Genomic DNA, 19,119 nt, shown 5'->3' with positions numbered 1-19,119 from the left:
AAATCTAACCCTAACCCTAATATTAAACCTAAACTTAAACCTACCCTAACCATAAACCTAACCCTAATACCCTAAACCTAACGTCTAACACCATCTATAATCCTAACCCTTATTATAACCCTCACCCTTAACCTACACTTCACACTAACCCTAAACCTAACCTAACGCTGACCCTAGACATAACGCCTAACCCTAACCGAACCCTAAACCTATCCTTAACACTAACCTGAACACAAACCCAAACCCTAGCCCTCACCATAAAAATAACCCTCACCCTATCCTGAACTTCATCCAAACACTAACCATAACCTTAACCCTAAACCTAAAGCTAACCCAAACCCTAACCTTAAACCTAACTCTAACAGTAACGCTAGTCCATCTGTAACCCTAAACCAAACACTTACAATAGCCCTGAACCTAACCCTAAACTTAATCCTAATCCTAAACCTAGATTTATCCTAACCCTAACCTTAACTCTAACCTTGACCCTAAATAGAACACTAAGTCTAACCCTCAACTTGGACCTAAACCTAAATCTTACCCCACACCTAACCCTAACCCTAAACCTAACCCTAACTCTAAGTCTAACCCTAATCATAACACTTACCCTAAACCCTCACCTTAACTGTAAAACTAACCGTAACCCTCACCCTAACCCCTAACCGTATCCCACAACGCTAACCCTAATGCTATCCCTAACACTAACCTGAAACCCCTGAGCCCTAACGATAACCCTAACCCTAACCCAAACCCTAACACCAAAGCGAAAGCCTAGCAAAAACCTTAACCCTAACTCTCACCCTAACTCTAACACTAACCCAAAACCTAATCATGAACCTAACCCTAACCCTAAAACAAACCTAACCATGACCAGAACCACAAGGTCTAACCGGAACCCTCACCCCAACCTAATCCTAAACTACACCTCTAACTCTAACACCTTACCATAACCATAATCCAAACCCTACCCAACCCTAACCCTAAACCTAACCCTCACCCCAACCACAACGCCTAACACAACCCTAACCCTTACCCTAACCGTAACACTAAACTTAACCCTAACCTTAAATCTAACCCTAACCCTAAAACTAAACACAACCCATGAACTTAACCCTAACCCTGAACATAACCTTAACACTAACCTGAAAACAAGCCCAAACCTTAGCCATAACCCTAACCCTCACCCTGTCTTAAACTTCACCCTATCCCTAACCTAAAACTCGCCCTAACTTTAACCCTAACCCTACCCCTAAACCTAACCCTCACCTTAACCTTGGCCCATCTGTAACCCTAAACCTAACCCTTACAATAACTCTGACCCTAATCCTCCCACTAAACCTAATTCTAATCCTAACCCTGACCCTAACCCTAACTCTAACCCTAACCCTAGCCCTAACCCTAATCTTAACTGTAACACTTACCCAAAACCCTCATCCTAACTGTAAATGTAACTCTAACTCTTACCCTAACCCTAAACTTAACCCTAATTATAACCCTAACCTAAACCTAACTGAAACGCTAACCCTTAACCGTAACTCTAACCCTAATCCTTAGCCTAAACCTAACCTTAACCCTAAACCTAACCCTAACCACTGACCCTAACTCTAACCCTAAGCCTAAGCCGAACCCTCACCCTTAACCAAAATTTCACCCTAAGCATAACGCTAAGCCTACCCTAACTTCATTCAAACCCTAACCCTAAGCAAAACTAACACTAACACTAAACCTAACCCTAACCCTAAACCTAACCCTAACCCTGACTCTAACCTGAACCCAAACCCCTAACCCTAACCCTCTCGCAGAACATAAATTCACTGCAACCCTAAACACTAAATCTCCCCAACCCTGACCCTAAGCATAAACATAATCCTAACACTAAACTTAAACCTAACCCTGACTCTAACTCTAACTTTAACCCTAAAACTTACCCTACACACTCAGTTTGAATGGAAACCTAGCACTATCCCTCACCCTAACATCTAAACCTAACCCCAACCCTGAACCCAACCCTATCTCTAACTAAAAACTAGTCCTAAACCTAACTATGACTTAACCCTAACACTTACCCTAACTCTAAACCTGACCTTAACCCTAAACTTAATCCTAACCTTAACCCTAACCCTAACCCCTAACACTAACCCTAAGCTCAACACTCACCCTTAACTTAAACTTCACCCTAACCCTAACCCTAAACCAAACACTAACCCTAACCCTAAACCTAACCTTAAACCTGACCCTAACATTAACCCAAACACTTAACGCTAAACCTAACACTAAGCCTAACCCTAAATGTAACCCTAACCTTAACCTAAACACCAAAGCCTAATCCTAACCCTCATTCTTAACCTAAACTTCACCCTAAACCTAAGCCTAACCCTAAACCTAAAATTACACCTAACCCTAAACTATCCTCTAACTCTCGCCCTAACCCTAAACCTAACCCTAACCCTAACTCTAACCCTAACCCTGGCAGTAACACCCTAAAACATCAGCTTAACTGTAAATGTAACACTAACCCTCACACAAACCCCTAACCCTTTCCCTAACCCTATCACTCATCCTAACCCTAACCCTGACCTAAACTTAATCCTTACCCTAACCCTAAACTTAACCCTAACCTTAACTCTACCCTAACCCTAACCCTAAACCTAACAATAACTCTAAACCGGACCCTAACCCTAACCCTAAACCCTAGATCTAACTCGAACTCTAACTCTAAACCTAACCCTAACCCTAACCTGGCCCCACCCTTTACAGTAAAGCTAGCCTTAACCCTAACCTTACCCCTACCCTAACCCTAAACCTAACCCTTACAATATCAATAACCCCTAGCAGGGTCCTGCCTAGTCTCTCCCACCTCATCACTCCTTACAAAGAGCCCTGCTTTGTCTCTCCCACATCCTCACTCCCTAAGCAGGGCTCTGCCTGTCCTCTCCCACCTCCTCACTCTCTATGCAGGACTCTGCCTTGTTCTCCCACCTCTTCACTCCCTACACAGGGCCCTGGCTAGTGTCTCCCATCTTCTCACTCCATACACAGGTTTCTGCCTGTTCTTTCCCCCTTCCTCACTTCCTACACGGGGCCCTGCCTGGTCTCTCCCACCTCCTCACTCCCTACACCAGTCCCTGCCTGATCTCTCCTACCTCCTCACTCCCTGCACAGGGCCCTGCCTGGTCTCTCCCACATCCTTACTCCATAGAAAGGGACTTGCCTGATCTCTGGCCTCCTCACTCCCTGCACAGAGCCCTGCCTGGTCTCTCCCAACTCCTCACTCCCTATTCAGGTCTCTGAATGGTTCTCCCACCTCTTCACCCCCTACACAGGGCCCTGCCTGCTGTCTTCCATCTTCTCACTCCCTACACAAGTTTCTGCCTATTCTCTCTCACCCCCTCACTTGATAAACACAGTCCTGCCTGTTCTTTCCCACCTCCTGACTCAGTACACAGGTCTCTGCCTGGTCTCTTCCAACTCCTCACTCCCTAGACAGGGCCCTGCCTGGTCTCTGCCACCTCCTCACTCCCTACACAGGTCTCTGACTGCTCCCTGCCACCTCCTCACTCCCTCCACGGGGCCCTGCCTGGTATCTCCCACCTCCTCACTCCCTACACAGGGCTCTGTCTTTTCTCTCCCACCTCCTCAGTCCCTACACAGGTATCTGGGTGGTCTCTCCCACCTCCTCACTCCCTTTACAGGGCCCTGATGATCTCTCCCACCTCCTCACTCCCTAAACAGGACCCTGCCTGGTCTCTCCACCTCCTTACTCCCTACACAGGGCTCTGGCTAGTCTCTCCTACATCCTCACTCTTTATACAGCATCCTACCTGGTCTCTCTCACCTCCTCACTCCCTATGCAGGTCTCTGCCTGGTCTCTCCCACCTCCTCACTCCCTACACAGGGCCCTGCCTGGTCTCTCCTAACACCTAACTCCCTACACAGGTCCCTGACTGGCCTCTCTCACCTCCTCACTCCCTATACAGGGCTCTGCCTGGCCTCTCCCACATCCTCAATTCACACAGGGCCCTGCCTCCTCTCTCTCACATCCTGACTGCACACACAGGGCCCTAACTGGGCCCTCCCACCTTCTCCATCCCTACACAGGTCTCTGCATGGTTCTCCCACCTCCTCATTCCCTACAAGGGTCTCTGCCTGTTCTCTCCCACCTCTTCAATCCCTAGACAGGGCCCTGCCTCTTCTCTCCCACTTCCTCACTCCCTACTCAGGGCCCTGCCTGGTATTTCTAACCTCCTCAGGCCCTACACAGGGCCCTGCCTGGTCTCTCCCAACACCTCACTCCCTACAAAGGGCCCTGCCTGGAATCTCCCACCTCCTCACACCCTACCCAGGGTCCTGCCTAATCAATCCCACCTCCTCACTCCCTACGCAGGGCTCTGCCTGTCCTCTCCCACCTTCTCACTCCCTATGCAGGACTCTGCCTGGTTCTCCACCTCTTCGCTCCCTACACAGGGCCTTGCCTGGTCTCTCCTACCTCCTCACTCCCTACACAGTTCTCTGCCTGTTCCCTCCCATTCCTCAATCCCTACACAGGTCTCTCGGTGGTCTTTCCCACCACCTTACTACATACACAGGTGTTAGCCTGTTTTCTCCCTCCTCCTCACTCCCTACACAGGGCCCTGATGTTCTCTCGCACCTGCTCACTCCCTAAACAAGCCACTGCCTGGTCTCTCCACCTCCTTACTCCCTCCACAGGGCCCTGCCTGGTCTCTCCCACCTCCTCACTCCCTACACAGGGCCATGCCTGGCTTCTCCCACCTCCTCACTCCCTACACAGGGCTCTGCCTGGTCTCTATCACCCCCTCACTCCCTACACAGGGTCCTGCCTTACCTCTCCCACCTCCTCAGTCCCTGCACTGTGTTTCTGGCTGTTATCTCCCTTCTTCTCACTCCCTACACAGGGCTGTGCTTGTTCTCTCCCATCTCCTCACTCCCTATACAGGGCCCTGCCTGGTGTATCGCATCTGCTCACTCCCTGCACAGGGCCCTGATGATCTCTCCTACATCCTCACTCCCTACACAGGGCCCTGCCTGGCATCTCCACCTCCTTACTCCCTACACACAGACCTGCCTGGTCTCTCCCACATCCTCACTCTGTACACAGGGTCCTACCTGGTCTCTCCCACCTCCTCACTCCCTACACAGGGCCCTGCCTGGTCTCTCCACCTTCTGAATCCCTACACAGGTCTCTGCCTCTTCTCTCCAAGATACTCACTCCCTACACAAGGCCCTGCCAGGTCTCTCCCACCTCCTCAATCCCTTCACAGGGCTCTGCCTTGTCTCTCCCATCTGCTCCCTCCCTATACAGCTCCCTGCATGGTCTCTCCCACCTCCTCAATTCCTACCCAGGGCTCTACCTGATCTCTCCCGCTTCTTGACTCCCTACTCAGGTATCTGGGTGGTCTCTCTCAACTCCTCACTCTGTATACAGGGCCTTGCCTGTTCTCTTTCACCTCCTCGCTCCCTACACAGGGCCCTGATGGTCTCTCCAACTCCTTACTCTCTACAGGGCCCTGCCTGATTTCTCCCACATCCTCATTCCCTGCACAGGGCCTGCCTGGTCTCTCCCACCTCCTCAATCCCTACAAAGGTCTCTGTCTGGTCTCTCACCTCTTCACTCCCTGCATAGGTCTCTGTCTGTTCTCTCCCACCACCTCCCTCCCTACACAGGGCCCTGCCTGGTCTCTCACTCCCTACACAGGACCCTGCCTGGTCTCTCCCACATCCTCACTTCCTACACAGGGGCCTGCCTGGTCTCTCTCACAACCTGACTACCTACACAGGCCCTGCCTGGCTCTCCCACCTCCTCCGTCCCTACACAGGTGTCTGCATGGTTTCTCCCACCTCCTCATTCCCTACAAGGGTCTCTGCATGTTCTCTCCCACCTCCTCACTCCCTACACAGGAACTTGCCTGGTATTTCCAACCTCCTCCCTCCCTACGCAGGGCTGTGCCTGGTCTCTCTCACCTCCTCACTCCCTACACAGGACCTGCCTGGTCTCTCCCAACACCACACTCCCTACACAGGGCCCTGCCTGGTCTCTTCCACCTCCTCACTCCCTACACATGGCTGTGCCTGTTCTCTCCCTTCTCCTCACTCCATGCACAGGTCCCTGCCTGGTCTCTCCCACCTCCTCACTCCCTACACAGGGCTCTCTTCCTGTTCTCTCCCACCTCCTCAGTTCCTACACAGGTATCTGCGTGGTCTCTCCCACCTCCTCACTCCCTTTACAGGGCCCTGATGATCTCTCCCACCTCCTCACTCCCTAAACAGGACTCTGCCTGGTCTCTCCACCTCCTTACTCCCTACACAGGGCCCTGCCTAGTCTCTCCAACATCCTCACTCTTTACACAGCATTCTACCTGGTGTCTCTCACTTCCTCACTCCCTACACAGGTCCCTGCCTGTCCTCTCCCACCTCGTCACTCCCTAGACAGAGCCCTGCCTTGTCCCTCCCACATCCTCAATGCACACAGGGCCCTGCCTCCTCTCTCTCACATCCTGACTACACACACAGGGCCCTAACTGTTCCCTCCCACCTTCTCCATCCCTACACAGGTCTCTGCATGGTTCTCCCACCTCCTCATTCCCTACAAGGGTCTCTGCCTGTTCTTTCCCACCTCTTCAGTCCCTAGACAGTACCCTGCCTCTTCTCTCCCACTTCCTCACTCCCTACTCAGGGCCCTGCCTGGTATTTCTAACCTCCTCAGGCCCTACACAGGGCCCTGCCTGGTCTCTCCCACATCCTCACTCTCTACACAGGACTCTGCCTGGTCTCTCCCAACACCTCACTCCCTACAAAGGGCCCTGCCTGGAATCTCCCACCTCCTCACACCCTACCCAGGGTCCTGCCTAGTCAATCCCACCTTCTCACTCACTATGCAGGAGTCTGCCTGGTTCTCCACCTCTTAGCTCCCTACACAGGGCCTTGCCTGGTCTCTCCTACCTCCTCACTCCCTACACAGTTCTCTGCCTGTTCTCTCCCATTCCTCAATCCCTACACAGGTCTCTGGGTGGTCTTTCCCACTTCCTTACTACATACACAGGTGTTAGCCTGTTTTCTCCCTCCTCCTCACTCCCTACACAGGGCCCTGATGTTCTCTCGCACCTGCTCACTCCCTAAACAAGCCACTGCCTGGTCTCTCCACCTCCTTACTCCCTCCACAGGGCCCTGCCTGGTCTCTCCCACCTGCTCCCTCCCTATACAGCTCCCTGCATGGTCTCTCCCACCTCCTCACTTCCTACACTGGGCTCTGCCTGATCTCTCCCACATCCTGACTCCCTACTCAGGTATCTGGGTGGTCTCTCCCAACTCCTCACTGTATATGCAGGGCCTTACCTGTTCTCTATCACACCTCACTCCCTACACAGGGTCCTGCCTGGTCTCTCCCACTTCCTCAATCCCTACACAGGTCCCTGACTGGTATCTCCACCACCTTACTTCCTACACACAGCCTTGCCTGTTCTCTTCCACATCGTCACTCTGTACACAGGGTCCTACCTGGTCTCTCTCACCTCATCACTCCCTACACAGGGCCCTGCCTGGTCTCTCCTAACACCTCACTCCCTACACAGGGCTCTGCCTGGCCTCTCCCACCTCCTCACTCCCTACACAGGGCCCGGCCTGGTCTCTCCTTCTTCTCAATCCCTACACAGGTCTCTACCTCTTCTCTCCAGGATACTCACTCCCTACACTGGGCCCTGCCAGGTCTCTCCCACCTCCTCAGTCCCTTCACAGGTCTTTGCCTGGTCTCTCCCACATCTCTGCCTCTTCTCTCCTGCATCCTCACTCCCAACATAGGGCCCTGCCTGGTCTCTCCCACCTTCTCACTCCCTACACAGGACGCTGCCTGGCCTCTCCCACCTCCTCAGGACCTACACAGGTCCCTGCCTGGTCTCTTCCAGCTCCTCACTCCCTACACAGGTGTCTGCCTGGATTCTCCCACCTCCTCACTCCTTACACAGGGCCCTGCCTGGTATGTCCCTCCTCCTCACTCCCTACAGAGGGCCCTGCCTGGTGTCTCCCTTCTGCTTACTCCCTACATATGTCTCTGTCTGTTCTCTCCCACCTCCTCACTCCCTACACAGGGCCCTGCCTGATCTCTGGCACATTCTCACTCCCTACACAGGACCTGTGTGGTCTCTCCCAACACCTCACTCCCTCCACAGGGCCCTGCCTGGATGCTCCCTCCCCCTCACACCCTGCACAGGGTCCTGCTTGGTCTCTCCCACCTCATCACTCCTTACACAGGGCCTGCCTGGTCTCTCCCATATCCTCACTCCCTATACTTGGCTCTGCCTGGTCTCTCCCATCTCCTCACTCCCTAAGCAGGACTCTGCCTGGGTCTCCCTCTTCTTCACTCCCTACACAGGGCCCTGTCTGGTGTCTCCCATCTTCTCTATGCACAGAGCCCTGCCTGGTCTGTCCCACCTCCTCACTCCCTACACTCTTCTCTGCCTGTTCTCTCCCACCTCCTAACTCCCTGCACAGGGCCCTGCCTGGTCTCTCCCATATCCTTACTCCATACAGGGACATGCCTGATCTCTGGCCAACTCACTCCCTACAGAGGGCCCTTCCTGGTCTCTCCCATCTCCTCACTCCCTATGCAGGTCTCTGAATGGTTCTCCCACCTCTTCACTCCCTACACAGGGCCCTGCCTGCTGTCTACCATCTTCTCAATCCCTACACAGGTTTCTGCCTATTCTCTCCCACCTCCTCACTCCCTACACAGGTCTCTGCCTGGCCTCTCCCACTTCCTCACTCCCTACACAGGTCCCTGCTTCCTCTCTCCCACCTCATCACTCCTTACACAGGGCCCTGCCTGGTCTCTCCTACATCCTCACTCTTTACACAGCATCCTACCTGGTCTCTCTCACCTCCTCACTCCCTATGCAGGTCTCTGCCTGGTCTCTCCTAAGGCCTAACCACCTACACAGGTCCCTGCCTGACCTCTCCCACCTCCTCACTCCCTAGACATGGCCGTGCCTGGTTGCTCCCAGCTCCTCACTCCCTACTCAGGGCCCCGCCTTTTCTCTCCCACCTCCTCCATCCCTGTAAAGGTCTCTGCCTGTTCTCTTCCACATCCTCACTCCTTACACAGGGCCCTTCCTGGTCCCTCCCACCTCCTCACTTCCTACACCTGTCCCTGCCTGGTCTCTTCCATCTCCTCTCTCCCCACTCAGGGCCCTGCCTGGTCTCACCCACCTCCTCACTCCCTACACAGGGCCCTACCTGGTCTCACCCACCTCCTCAATCCCTACAAAGGTCTCTGTCTGGTCTCTCAGCTCTTCACTCCCTACACAGGTTTCTGTCTCTTTTGTCCCACCATCTTACTCCCTATACAGTGCCCTGCCTGGTCTCTCACTCTCTATACAGGGCCCTGCATGGTCTCTCCCACCTCCTGACTCCCTTCACAGCGCCCAGCCTAGTCCCTCCCACCTCCTCACTCCCTACACAGGTTAGGGTTTAGGGTTTAGTTTAGTGTTAGGGTTATGGTTCGGGATCGGGTTTAGGGGTTAAGGTTAGGTTTTAGGGTTTAGTGTTCGAGTTTAGGGTCAGGGTCAATTTTTAGTGTCAGGGTCAGGGTTTATGGTCAGGGTTTACGGTCAGGGTCAGGGTTAGGGGTTAGGGTCAGGGTTAGGTTTAGGGTTTGTTTTTATGGTTAGGGTTTAGGGTTTAGGATTAGGGTTGGGGTAAGGTTAGGGCTATGTGTTAGGGCTAGGGGTTAGTGTTTAGTGTTTAGTGATAGAGTTTAGGGTCAGGGTCAGAGTCAGTGTTTAGTGTCAGGGTCAGAGTTTAGGGTCAGGGTTAGGGTCATGGTCAGGGTTAGGGTCATGGTCAGGGTTTAGGGTCATTGTCACGGTTTAGGGTCAGGGTCTGGGTCAGGGTTAGGGGTTAGAGTCAGGGTTAGGTTTAGGGTTTGGGTTTAGGGTTAGGATTTAGGGTTTAGGGTTAGGGCTAGGGTTAGTTTTAGAGGTTAGAGTTTAGGGTTTAGGTTAGGGCTAGGGCTAGGGCTTGGTGTTAGGGCTAGGACTAGGGTAGGGTTTTAGGGCTAGGGTGTAGGGTTAGGGTTTTGGGTTAGGCTGATGGTTAGAGTTTAGGGTTAGGATTTATGGTTAGTGTTAGGGTTTAGGGTTAGGGTTAGGGTTTAGGGTTAGGGTTAGGGTTTAGGGTTAGCAGTTAGTGTTAGGGTTAGTGTTCAGGGTTAGGGTTAGTTTTTAGGGCTTGGGTTTAGGGTTAGCGGTTAGTGTTAGGGTTAGTGTTCAGGGTTAGGGTTAATGTTTAGGGTTAGGTTTTAGGGTTCGAGTTAGTGTTAGGGTTAGGGCTAGGGCTAGGGCTAGGACTTGGGCTAGGGCCTAGGGCTAGGGCTAGTGATATGGTTTGGGTTTAGGGTTCGGGTTTGGGTTCACGTTAGGCTTCGGTTTAGGCTTCGGGTTAGGATTTGGGTTAGGGTTTTGGGTAAGGGTTATTGTTAGGTTCAGGGCTATTGTAAGGATTAGGTTTAGGGTTACAGGTGGACTAGCGTTATGATTAGAGTTAAGTTTAAGTTTAGGGTTTGGGTTAGGTTTAGATTTAGGGTTAGGGTTTGGATGAAGTTTACGATATGGTGAGTGTTATTTTTAAGGTTAGGGCTAGAGTTTGGGTTCGTGTTCAGGTTAGTGTTAAGGTTAGGTTTAGCGTTTGGATTAGGGTTAGGGGTTATGTTTGAGGGTAGGGTTATGTTTAGATTTAGGGTTAGTGTGAAGTTTAGGTTAAGGGTGAGGGTTACGGTTAGGGTTAGGGTAAGGGTGAGGGTTAGGGTCAGAGTTATTGTAAGGGTTAGGTTTAGGGTACTACAGGTGGGCGAAGGTTAAGTTTATGGTTTGATTTAGGGGTAGGGTTAGGGTTAAAGTTAGGGTGAGCTTTAGCTTAGGGATAGGGTGAAGTTTAAGATAGGCTGAGGGTTAGTGTTAGGGTTATGGCTAAGGTTTGAGTTTGGTTTCAGGTTAGTGTTAAGGTTATGTTTAGGGTTAGGGTTAAGTTTACGGGTTCTTTTTAGTTTTAGGGTTAGGGTTAAGTTTAGTGTTATGGTTAGGATTAGGGTCACGGTTTGTGTTAGGCTTTGTCGTTTGGGTGAGGGTTAGGTTTAGGGTTCGGGTTGGGTAGGTTTAGGATTATGGTTATGGTAAGGTGTTAAGGGTTAGAGTTTTAGTTTAGGGTTAGGGTTTGGGTGAGGGTTCCGGTTAGTCATTGTGGTTCTGGTCATGGTTAGGTTTGGTTTAGGGTTAGGGTTAGGTTTATTATTAGGTTTCGGGTAATGTTAGAGTTAGAGTTAGGGTGAGACTTAGGGTTAAGGTTTGGGTTAGGCTTTGGTGTTAGGGGTTAGGGTTTGGGTTAGGGGTTAGGGTTATCGTTAGGGCTTAGGGGTTCAGGTTAGTGTTAGGGTTAGGAATAGCATTAGGGTTAGGGTTGGGGGATACGGTTAGGGATTAAGGTGAGGGTTTCGGTTAGTTTTACAGTTAAGGTGAAGGTTTAGGGTAAGTGTTATTTTTAGGGTTAGAGTTAGGGTTAGGTTCAGGGTTAGGGTTAGGTGTAGGGTAAGATTTCGGTTTAGGTTCAGGTTTAGAATTAGAGTTAGTGTTCTATTTAGGATCAAGCTTAGAGTTAGGGTTAGGGTTAGGATTAGGGTTAGGTCTAGGGTTAGGTTCAGGGCTAATGTAAGGCTTAGTTTTAGGGTTACAGGTGGAGTAGTGTTATGGTTAGAGTTTGGTTTAAGGTTAGGGTTTGGGTTAGGTTTAGGTTTAGGGTGAAGGTTAGGGTTAGTGTTGGATGAACCTTAGGACGGGGTGAGTGTTATTCTTATGATTAGGGCTGAAGTTTGATTTTGCGTTCAGGTTAGTGTTAAGGTTAGTTTTAGGGTTCGGGTTAGTGTTAGGAGTTACGTTTAGGGTTAGTGTTAGGTTTAGGTTCAGGGTTAGAGTGATGTTTAGGTTCATAGTGAGGGTCAAGGTAAGGGTTAGGATTACGGTGAGGATTATACTTAGTGTTAGAGTTTATGTTTAGGGTGTTAGGGTTAGGTTTATGGTTAGGCTAGGGTTAAGTTTAGGGTTAATGTAAGGGTTAGTATTAGATTAGTGTTACTGTTCGTGTTTGGGTTAGGGTTAGGGATAAGTTTAGGGATAGCGGCAGGTTTAGGGTTGGGGATTCGGTTAGGGGTTCGGGTGAGCTTTAGTGTTAGGTTTACAGTTAAGGTGAGGGTTTAGGGTAAGTGTTATGGTTAGGGTTAGAGTTAGAGTTAGGGTTAGGGTTAGGGTGAATTTTCAGTTAATAGTGAGGGTTAGGGTAAGGGTTAGGGTTAAGGTTAGAGTTAGGATTAAGATTAGTGTTAGGGTTAGGTTTAGGGTTAGGGTTAGGATAGGGGTAAGGCTAGGTTTACGGTCAAGGGTACGTCTAGGTTAGGGTTAGGATTAGGTGTAGAGTTGGAGTTAGTGCTAGGGTTTAGGGTTAGGGTTTGGGTCAGGTTTAGAGTTATTGTTAGTGTTAGGGTTAGGGTAGAGTTAAGGTTAGGGTTAAGTTTAGGGTTAGGGTAAGGGTTATGTTTAGGTCAGGGTTAGGGTTAGGGATAGGGTTAGGTTTAGGGAAAGGGTTAGGGTTCGTGTGAGGGTTAGTGTTAGATTTACAGTTAAGCTGATGTTTTACAGTGTTACGGTTAGGGTCAGGGTTAGAGTTAGAGTTAGGGTTAGGGCTAGACTGAGGGGATAGTTTAGGGTTAGGTTTAATTTTAGGGTTATGCTTATGTATAGGGTGAAAGTTAAGTTAAGATTAGCGTTAGGGTAAATATTAGAGTTAGGTGTTTGGGTTAAGGTTAGGATCAGGTTAGGGTTAGGTTTAGGGTTAGTGTTAGTGTCAGGGTTAGGTTTTGGTGTTTGGGTTAATGTTAGGGTTAGCTTTAGGGTTAGGGTTTAGTTTAAGGTTAGGGTCAGGGTGAAGTTTAAGTTAAGGGTGAGGGTTGAGCTTAGGGTTAGTGTTAGGGGTTAGGGTTAGGGTTAGGGTTAAGGTTAGGATTAGGATTAGGGTTAAGATTAGTTTTAGGGTTAGGGTAAGTGTTACGGTTAAGTCATGGTTAGGTTTAGGGCTAGGTAAAGGTTAGAGATAAGATTAGGTTAAGGGTAGGGTTTAGGTTTAGATGTTAGTGTGAGGGTTAGTGCTAGGTTTCCATTTAAGCTGAGTGTGTAGGGTAAGTTTTAGGGTTAGGATTAGGGTTAGGGTTAGAATTAGGTTCAGGTTTGGGTTAGGTTTATGGTTAGGATTAGGGTTAGGGTCAGGGTTAGGCGGAGATTTAGTGTTATATTTAGTTTTAGGGTTAGAGTTAGGGTGAAGTTTATGTTAAGCGTGAGGGTTAGGTTTAGGTGTTAGGGTTCAGGTTATGGTCCGGGTTAGGGTTAGGTTTACATTTAGGGTTAGGTTTAAGTTTAGTTTTATTTTTGGCTAAGGTTAGGGTTTGAATGAAGTTAGGGGAGGTTTAGGGTCATGGTTAGGGGGAATTTTGGTTAAGAGTGAGGGTTCGGTTTAGGGTTAGGGTTAGGTTTACGTTTAAGGGTAGGCTTAGGCTAAGGATTAGGGTTAGAGTTAGGGTTAGGGGTTAGTGTTTCAGTTTGGTTTACGGTAGAGTTATATTTAGGGTTAAGTTTAGGGTTAGGGTAAGAGTTAGCGTTACGTTTACAGTTAAGATGAGGGTTTTGGGTAAGTGTTAGTGTTAGGGTTAGGCTTAGTGCTAGGGTTAGGGTTAGAGTTAGGGTTAGGAGTTAGGGTTTGGTTTAAGATTTTGGTAGGGTTAAGGTTAGGTTAGGGTTAGGATTACCATTAGGTTTAGGGCGAAGGATAGGGTCAGAGTTATTGTAAGGGTTTGGATGAGGGTTACAGGTTGGCCAAGGTTAAGGTTAGGGTTAGGGTTAAAGTTAGGGTTAGCTTTAGGATAGGGATAGGGTGAAGTTTAAGATAGGGTGCGGGTTAGGTTTAGGGTTATGGCTGAGGTTTGCGTTAGTTTTCAGGTTATTGTTAAGGTTATGTTTAGGGTTAGGGTTAAGTTTACGGGTTCTGTTTAGTTTTAGGGTTAGGTTTAGATTTTAGGTTAGGGTTATTTACAGTGTTACTGTTAGGGTTAGGGTTATGGTTTGTGTCAGGCGTTGTGGTTGGGATGAGGGTTAGGTTTAGGGTTAGGTTTGGTTAGGGTTAGGATTATGGTTATGGTAATGTGTTAGGAGTTAGAGGTGTAGTTTAGGGTTAGGGTTTGGGTGAGGGTTTTGATTAGGCATTGTGGTTCTGGTCATGGTTAGGTTTGGTTTAGGGTTAGGGTTAGATTTATGATTCGGTTTCGGGTTAGTGTTAGAGTTAGGGTGAGAGTTAGGGTTAAGGTTTGGGTTATGCTTTGGTGTTATGCGTTAGGGTTTGATTTCAGGTTCGGGCTATCCTTAGGGGTTAAAGGTTCAGGTGAGTGTTAGGGTTAGGCTTAGGGATAGCTTTAGGGTTAGGGTTCGGGATACAGTTAGGGGTTAGGTTGAGGGTTACGGTTAGTTTTACAGTTAAGGTGAGTGTTCAGGGTAAGTGTTATGGTTATGGTTAGAGTTAGGGTTAGGGTTCGGGTGAAGTTTCAGTTAATAGTGAGGGTTACGCTAAAAGTTAGGGTTAATGTTAGAGTTAGGGTTAAGGTTAGCGTTAGTGTTAGGTTTAGGGTAGGTAAGGTTAGGGTTAAGACTAGGTTTACGGTAAAGGGTTGGGCTGGGTTAGGGTTAGGGTTAGGTTTAGAATTATACTTAGTGCTGAGTTTAGGGTTAGGGTTAGGGTCTGGATTCGAGTTATTGTTTGGTTCAGGTATAGGTAGAGTTAAGGTTAGGTTTAAGTTTAGGTTTAGGGGAAGGGTTAGGTTTACGTCAGCGTTAGGTTTAGGATTAGGGATCGGGTTAGGGTTTGGGAAAGGGTTAGGGGTTCGTCTGAGGGTAAGTGTTAGGTTTACAGTTAAGCTGATGTTTTAGGGTGTTATGGTTAGGGTCATTGTTAGGTTTAGCATTCGGGCTAGAGTTAGGTGATAGTTTAGGGTTAGGTTTAGTTTTAGGGTTAGGCTTAGGCTTAGGTTTAGGGTGAAGTTTAGGTTAAGGATGAGGGTTATGTTTAGGGTTAGTGTTAGGGTTAGGTGTTTGGGTTAAGGTTAGGGTCAGTTTAGGGTTCGGTTTAGAGTTCGGGTTAGCGTTAGGGTTCGGGTTAGGTGTTTGGGTTAACGTTAGGGTCAGGTTTATGTTTGCGTTTAGGGTTAGTGTTGGGTTCGTTTTAGGGTTAGTGTTTGGGTGAAATTTAAGTTAAGAGTGAGGGTTGAGCTTAGGGTTAGGGGTTAGGGTTAGGGTTAAGGTTAGTTTTAGGTTTAGGTTTAAGATTAGGTTTAGGGTTAGGTTTAGGGTAAGTGTTAGGGTTAAATCATGGTTAGGCTAGGGCACGGTTAAGGTTAGAGATAGGGTCAGGTTAAGGGTTGGGGTTAGGTTTAGATGTTAGGGTGAGGGTTAGTGCTAGGTTTCCATTTAAGTTGAGTTTGTAGGGTAAGTTTTAGGGTTGGATTAGGGTTAGAGTTAGAGTTAGGGTCAGGGTTAGGGTTAAGGTTTGGGTTAGGGTTAGGTTTATGGTTAGGATTTGGGTTACGGTCAGGGTTGGGGGAGATTTAGTGTTATGTTTAGTTTCAGGGTCAGGGTTAGGGTGCAGTTTAGGTTAAGGATGAGGGTTAGGGTTAGGTTTAGTGTTAGGGTTAGGTGTTTGGGTTAAGGTTAGGGTCAGGTTAGGGTTAGGGTTAGGGTTAGGCTTACTGTTAGGGTTAGGGTTAGGTGTTTGGGTTAATGTTAGAGTCAGGTTTAGGGTTAGGTTTAGAGTTAGGATTAGGATTCGGTTTAAAGTTAGAGTTCGGGATAGGGTGAAGTTTAATTTAAGGGTGAGGGTTGAGCTTAGGGTTTGGGGTAGGGGTTAGGGTTCAGGTTAGGATTAGGTTTAAGGTTAAGGTTAGGTTTAGGGTCAGGTTTAGGGTAAGTGTTAGGATTAAGTCATGTTTAGGTGTAGGGCTAGGATAAGGTTAGAGATAGGGTTAGGTTAAGCGTTGGGTTTAGGTTTAGATGTTAGGGTGTGGGTTAGTGGTAGGTTTCCATTTAAGCTGAGTGTGTAGGGTAATTTTTATGGTTAGGATTAAGGTTAGAGTTAGGGTCAGGGTCAGGGTTAGGGTTAAGTTTAGGGTTAGTTTTATGGTTAGGATTGGGTTAGGTTCATGGTTGGGGGAGATTTAGTGTTATGTTTAGTTTTAGGATAGGGTTAGGGTGAAGTTGATGTTAAGCGTGCGGGTTAGGGTTAGGGCTAGGGGTTATTGTTCAGATTAGTGTCAGGGGTAGGGTTAGGGATAGGTTTAGGGTTTGTTTTAGTTTTGTTTAAGGTTAGGGTTTGAATAAAGTTAGGGTAGGTTTAGGGTTATGGTCAGGTCTGGGCTAAGGATTAGGGTTAGAGTTAGGATTAGGGGTGTTTTGGTTAGGTTTAGGGTAGGGTTTTATTTAGGGTTAGGGTAAGAATTAGAGTTACGTTTACAGTTAAGGTGAAGGTTTTGGGTATGTGTTATGGTTAGAGTTAGGGTTAGAGTTAGGATTAGGGTTTAGGGTTAGGTTTAATTTTATGGTAGGGTTAAAGTTAAGGTTAAGGTTAGGATAGAGTTAGGGTAGGGTTAGGATTAGGATTAGGTTTAGGGTGAGGTTTAGGGTCAGAGTTATCATAAGGGTTAGGTGTAGGGTGACTGGTGGGCCAAGGTTAAGGTTAGTGTTAGGTTTAGGGGTAGGGTTAGGGTTAAAGTTAGGGTTAGCTTTAGGTTAGGGATAGGGTGAAGTTTAAGATAGGGTGAGGGTTAGGGTTATGACTAAGGTTTGGGTTAGTTTTCGGGTTAGTGTTAAGGTTATGTTTAGGGTTAGGGTTAAGTTTATGGGTTGTGTTTAGTTTTAGGGTTAGGGTTAGATTTTAGGTTAGGGTTAAGTTTAGTGTAACAGTTAAGGTTACGGTTTGTGTTAGGCATTGGGGTTGGGGTGAGGTTTAGGTTTAGGGTTAGGGTTGTGTATGCTTAGGATTATGGTTATGGTAAGGTGTTAGGGGTTAGAAGTGTAGTTTAGGGTTAGGGGTGGGTGAGGGTTCTGGTAAAGCATTGTGGTTCTGACCATGGTTAGGTTTGGTTTAGGGTTACGGTTAGGTTTATGATTAGGTTTCAGGTTAGTGTTCGAGTTAGAGTTAAGGTTTGGGTTAGGCTTTGGTGTTAGGGGTTAGGGTTTGGGTTTGGGTTAGGGTTAGGGTTATTGTTAGGGCTCAGGGGTTCAGGTTAGTGTTAGGGTTAGGGTTATGGATAGCATTAGGGTTAGGGTTGGGGATACGGTTAGGGGTTAGGGTGAGGGTTACGGTTACTTTTACAGTTTAGGTGAGGGTTTAGGTTAAGTGTCATCATTAGGGTTAGAGTTAGGGTTATGGTTAGGTGTAGGGCAATATTTAGGTTTAGGTGCCGGTTTAGTGTTAGAGTCAGTGGTCAATTTAGGGTCAAGGTTAGATTTAGGGTTAGGGTTAGGTTTAGGTCTAGGGTTAGGATCAGGTTTAGGGTTAGGTTCAGGGCTATTGTAAGGGTTAGGTTTAGGGTTACATTTGGACTAGCATTATGGTTAGAGTTATGTTCAAGGATAGGGTTTGGGTTAGCTTTAGGTTTAGGGTTAGGGTTTGGATGAAGTTTAGGATAGGGTGAGGGTTATTTTTATGGTTTGGGCTAAAGTTTGGTTTTGTATTCATCTTAGTGTTAAGGTTCGGTTTAGGGTTCGGTTTTGGGTTAGGGGTTATGTTTAGGGTTTGGGTTACGCTTTGGTTTAGGGTTAGTGTGAAGTTTAGGTTAAGGGTGAGGGTTAGGATAAAGGTTAGGATTAGGTTTATGGTCAGGTGTTAGTGGTTAGAGGTGTAGATTAGGGTTAGGGTTTGGGTGAGGGTTCCGGTTAGGAATTGTGGTTCTGGTCATGGTTGGGTTTGGTTTAGGTTTATGATTAGGTTTCGGGTTAGTGTTAGAGTTAGGGTGAGAGTTAGGGTTAAGGTTTGGATTAGGCTTTGGTGTTAGGGGTTAGGGTTTGTGTTAGAGTTAGGGTTATCGTTAGGGCTCAGGGGTTTCAGGTTAGTTTTAGGGTTAAGGTTAGGGATGGCATTAGGGTTAGGTTTGGGGGATACGGTTAGGTGTTAGGGTGAGGGTTACGGTTAGTTTTACAGTTAAAGTGTGGGTTTAGGATAAGTGTTATGATTAGGGTTAGAGTTGGAGTTATTTTTAGGTTTAGGGTTAGGTGTAGGGGAAGATTTAAGTTTAGGTCCAGGTTTAGGGTTAGAGTTAGTGTTCTCTTTAGGGTCAAGGGTGCAGTTAGTGTTAGGTTAGGATTAAGTCTAGGGCTAGGATTAGGTTTAGGGTTAATTTCAGGGCTATTGTAAGGGTTAGGTTTAGGGTTACAGATGGACTAGCGTTATGGTTAGAGGTAGGTTTAAGGTTAGGGTTTGGGTTAGGTTTAGGTTTAGGTTTAAGGTAGTGTTAGAGTTTGGATGAAGTTTAGGATAGGGTGAGGGTTATTTTTATGGTTAGGGCTAGAGTTCGGGTTTGTGTTCAGGTTAGCTTTAAGGCTAGGGTTCAGGTTAGGGTTAGGGGTTATGTTTAGGGTTAGGGTTATGTTTTGGTTTAGGGTTAGTGTGAAGTTTAGGTTAAGGGTGAGGGTTAGGATAAGAGTTAGAATTAGGGTTAGGATTATAGTTAGTGTTAGAGGTTAGATTTAGGATGCTAACGTTAGGTTTATGGTTAGGGTTGGGTTAATGTTAGAGTTAGGGTTAGATTAGGTTTAATGTTCGTGTTTGGGTTAGGGATAGGGTTAGGGATAGCATTAGGTTTAGGGTTGGGGATACGGGTAGGGGTTAGGGTGAGGGTTGTGGTTAGGGTGTGGGTTAGGGTTAGGTTTACCGTTAAGGTGAGGGTTTAGGGTAAGTGTTATAGTTAGGGTTCGAGTTAGACTTTGGGTTAGGTTTAGGGTGAAGTTTCAGTTAATAGTCAGGGTCAGGGTA

This window comes from Elephas maximus, chromosome 20 (assembly GCF_024166365.1).
Source record: "Elephas maximus indicus isolate mEleMax1 chromosome 20, mEleMax1 primary haplotype, whole genome shotgun sequence".
In the NCBI taxonomy this organism is placed as follows: domain Eukaryota; kingdom Metazoa; phylum Chordata; class Mammalia; order Proboscidea; family Elephantidae; genus Elephas; species Elephas maximus.
This window is presented reverse-complemented; position numbering follows the sequence as displayed.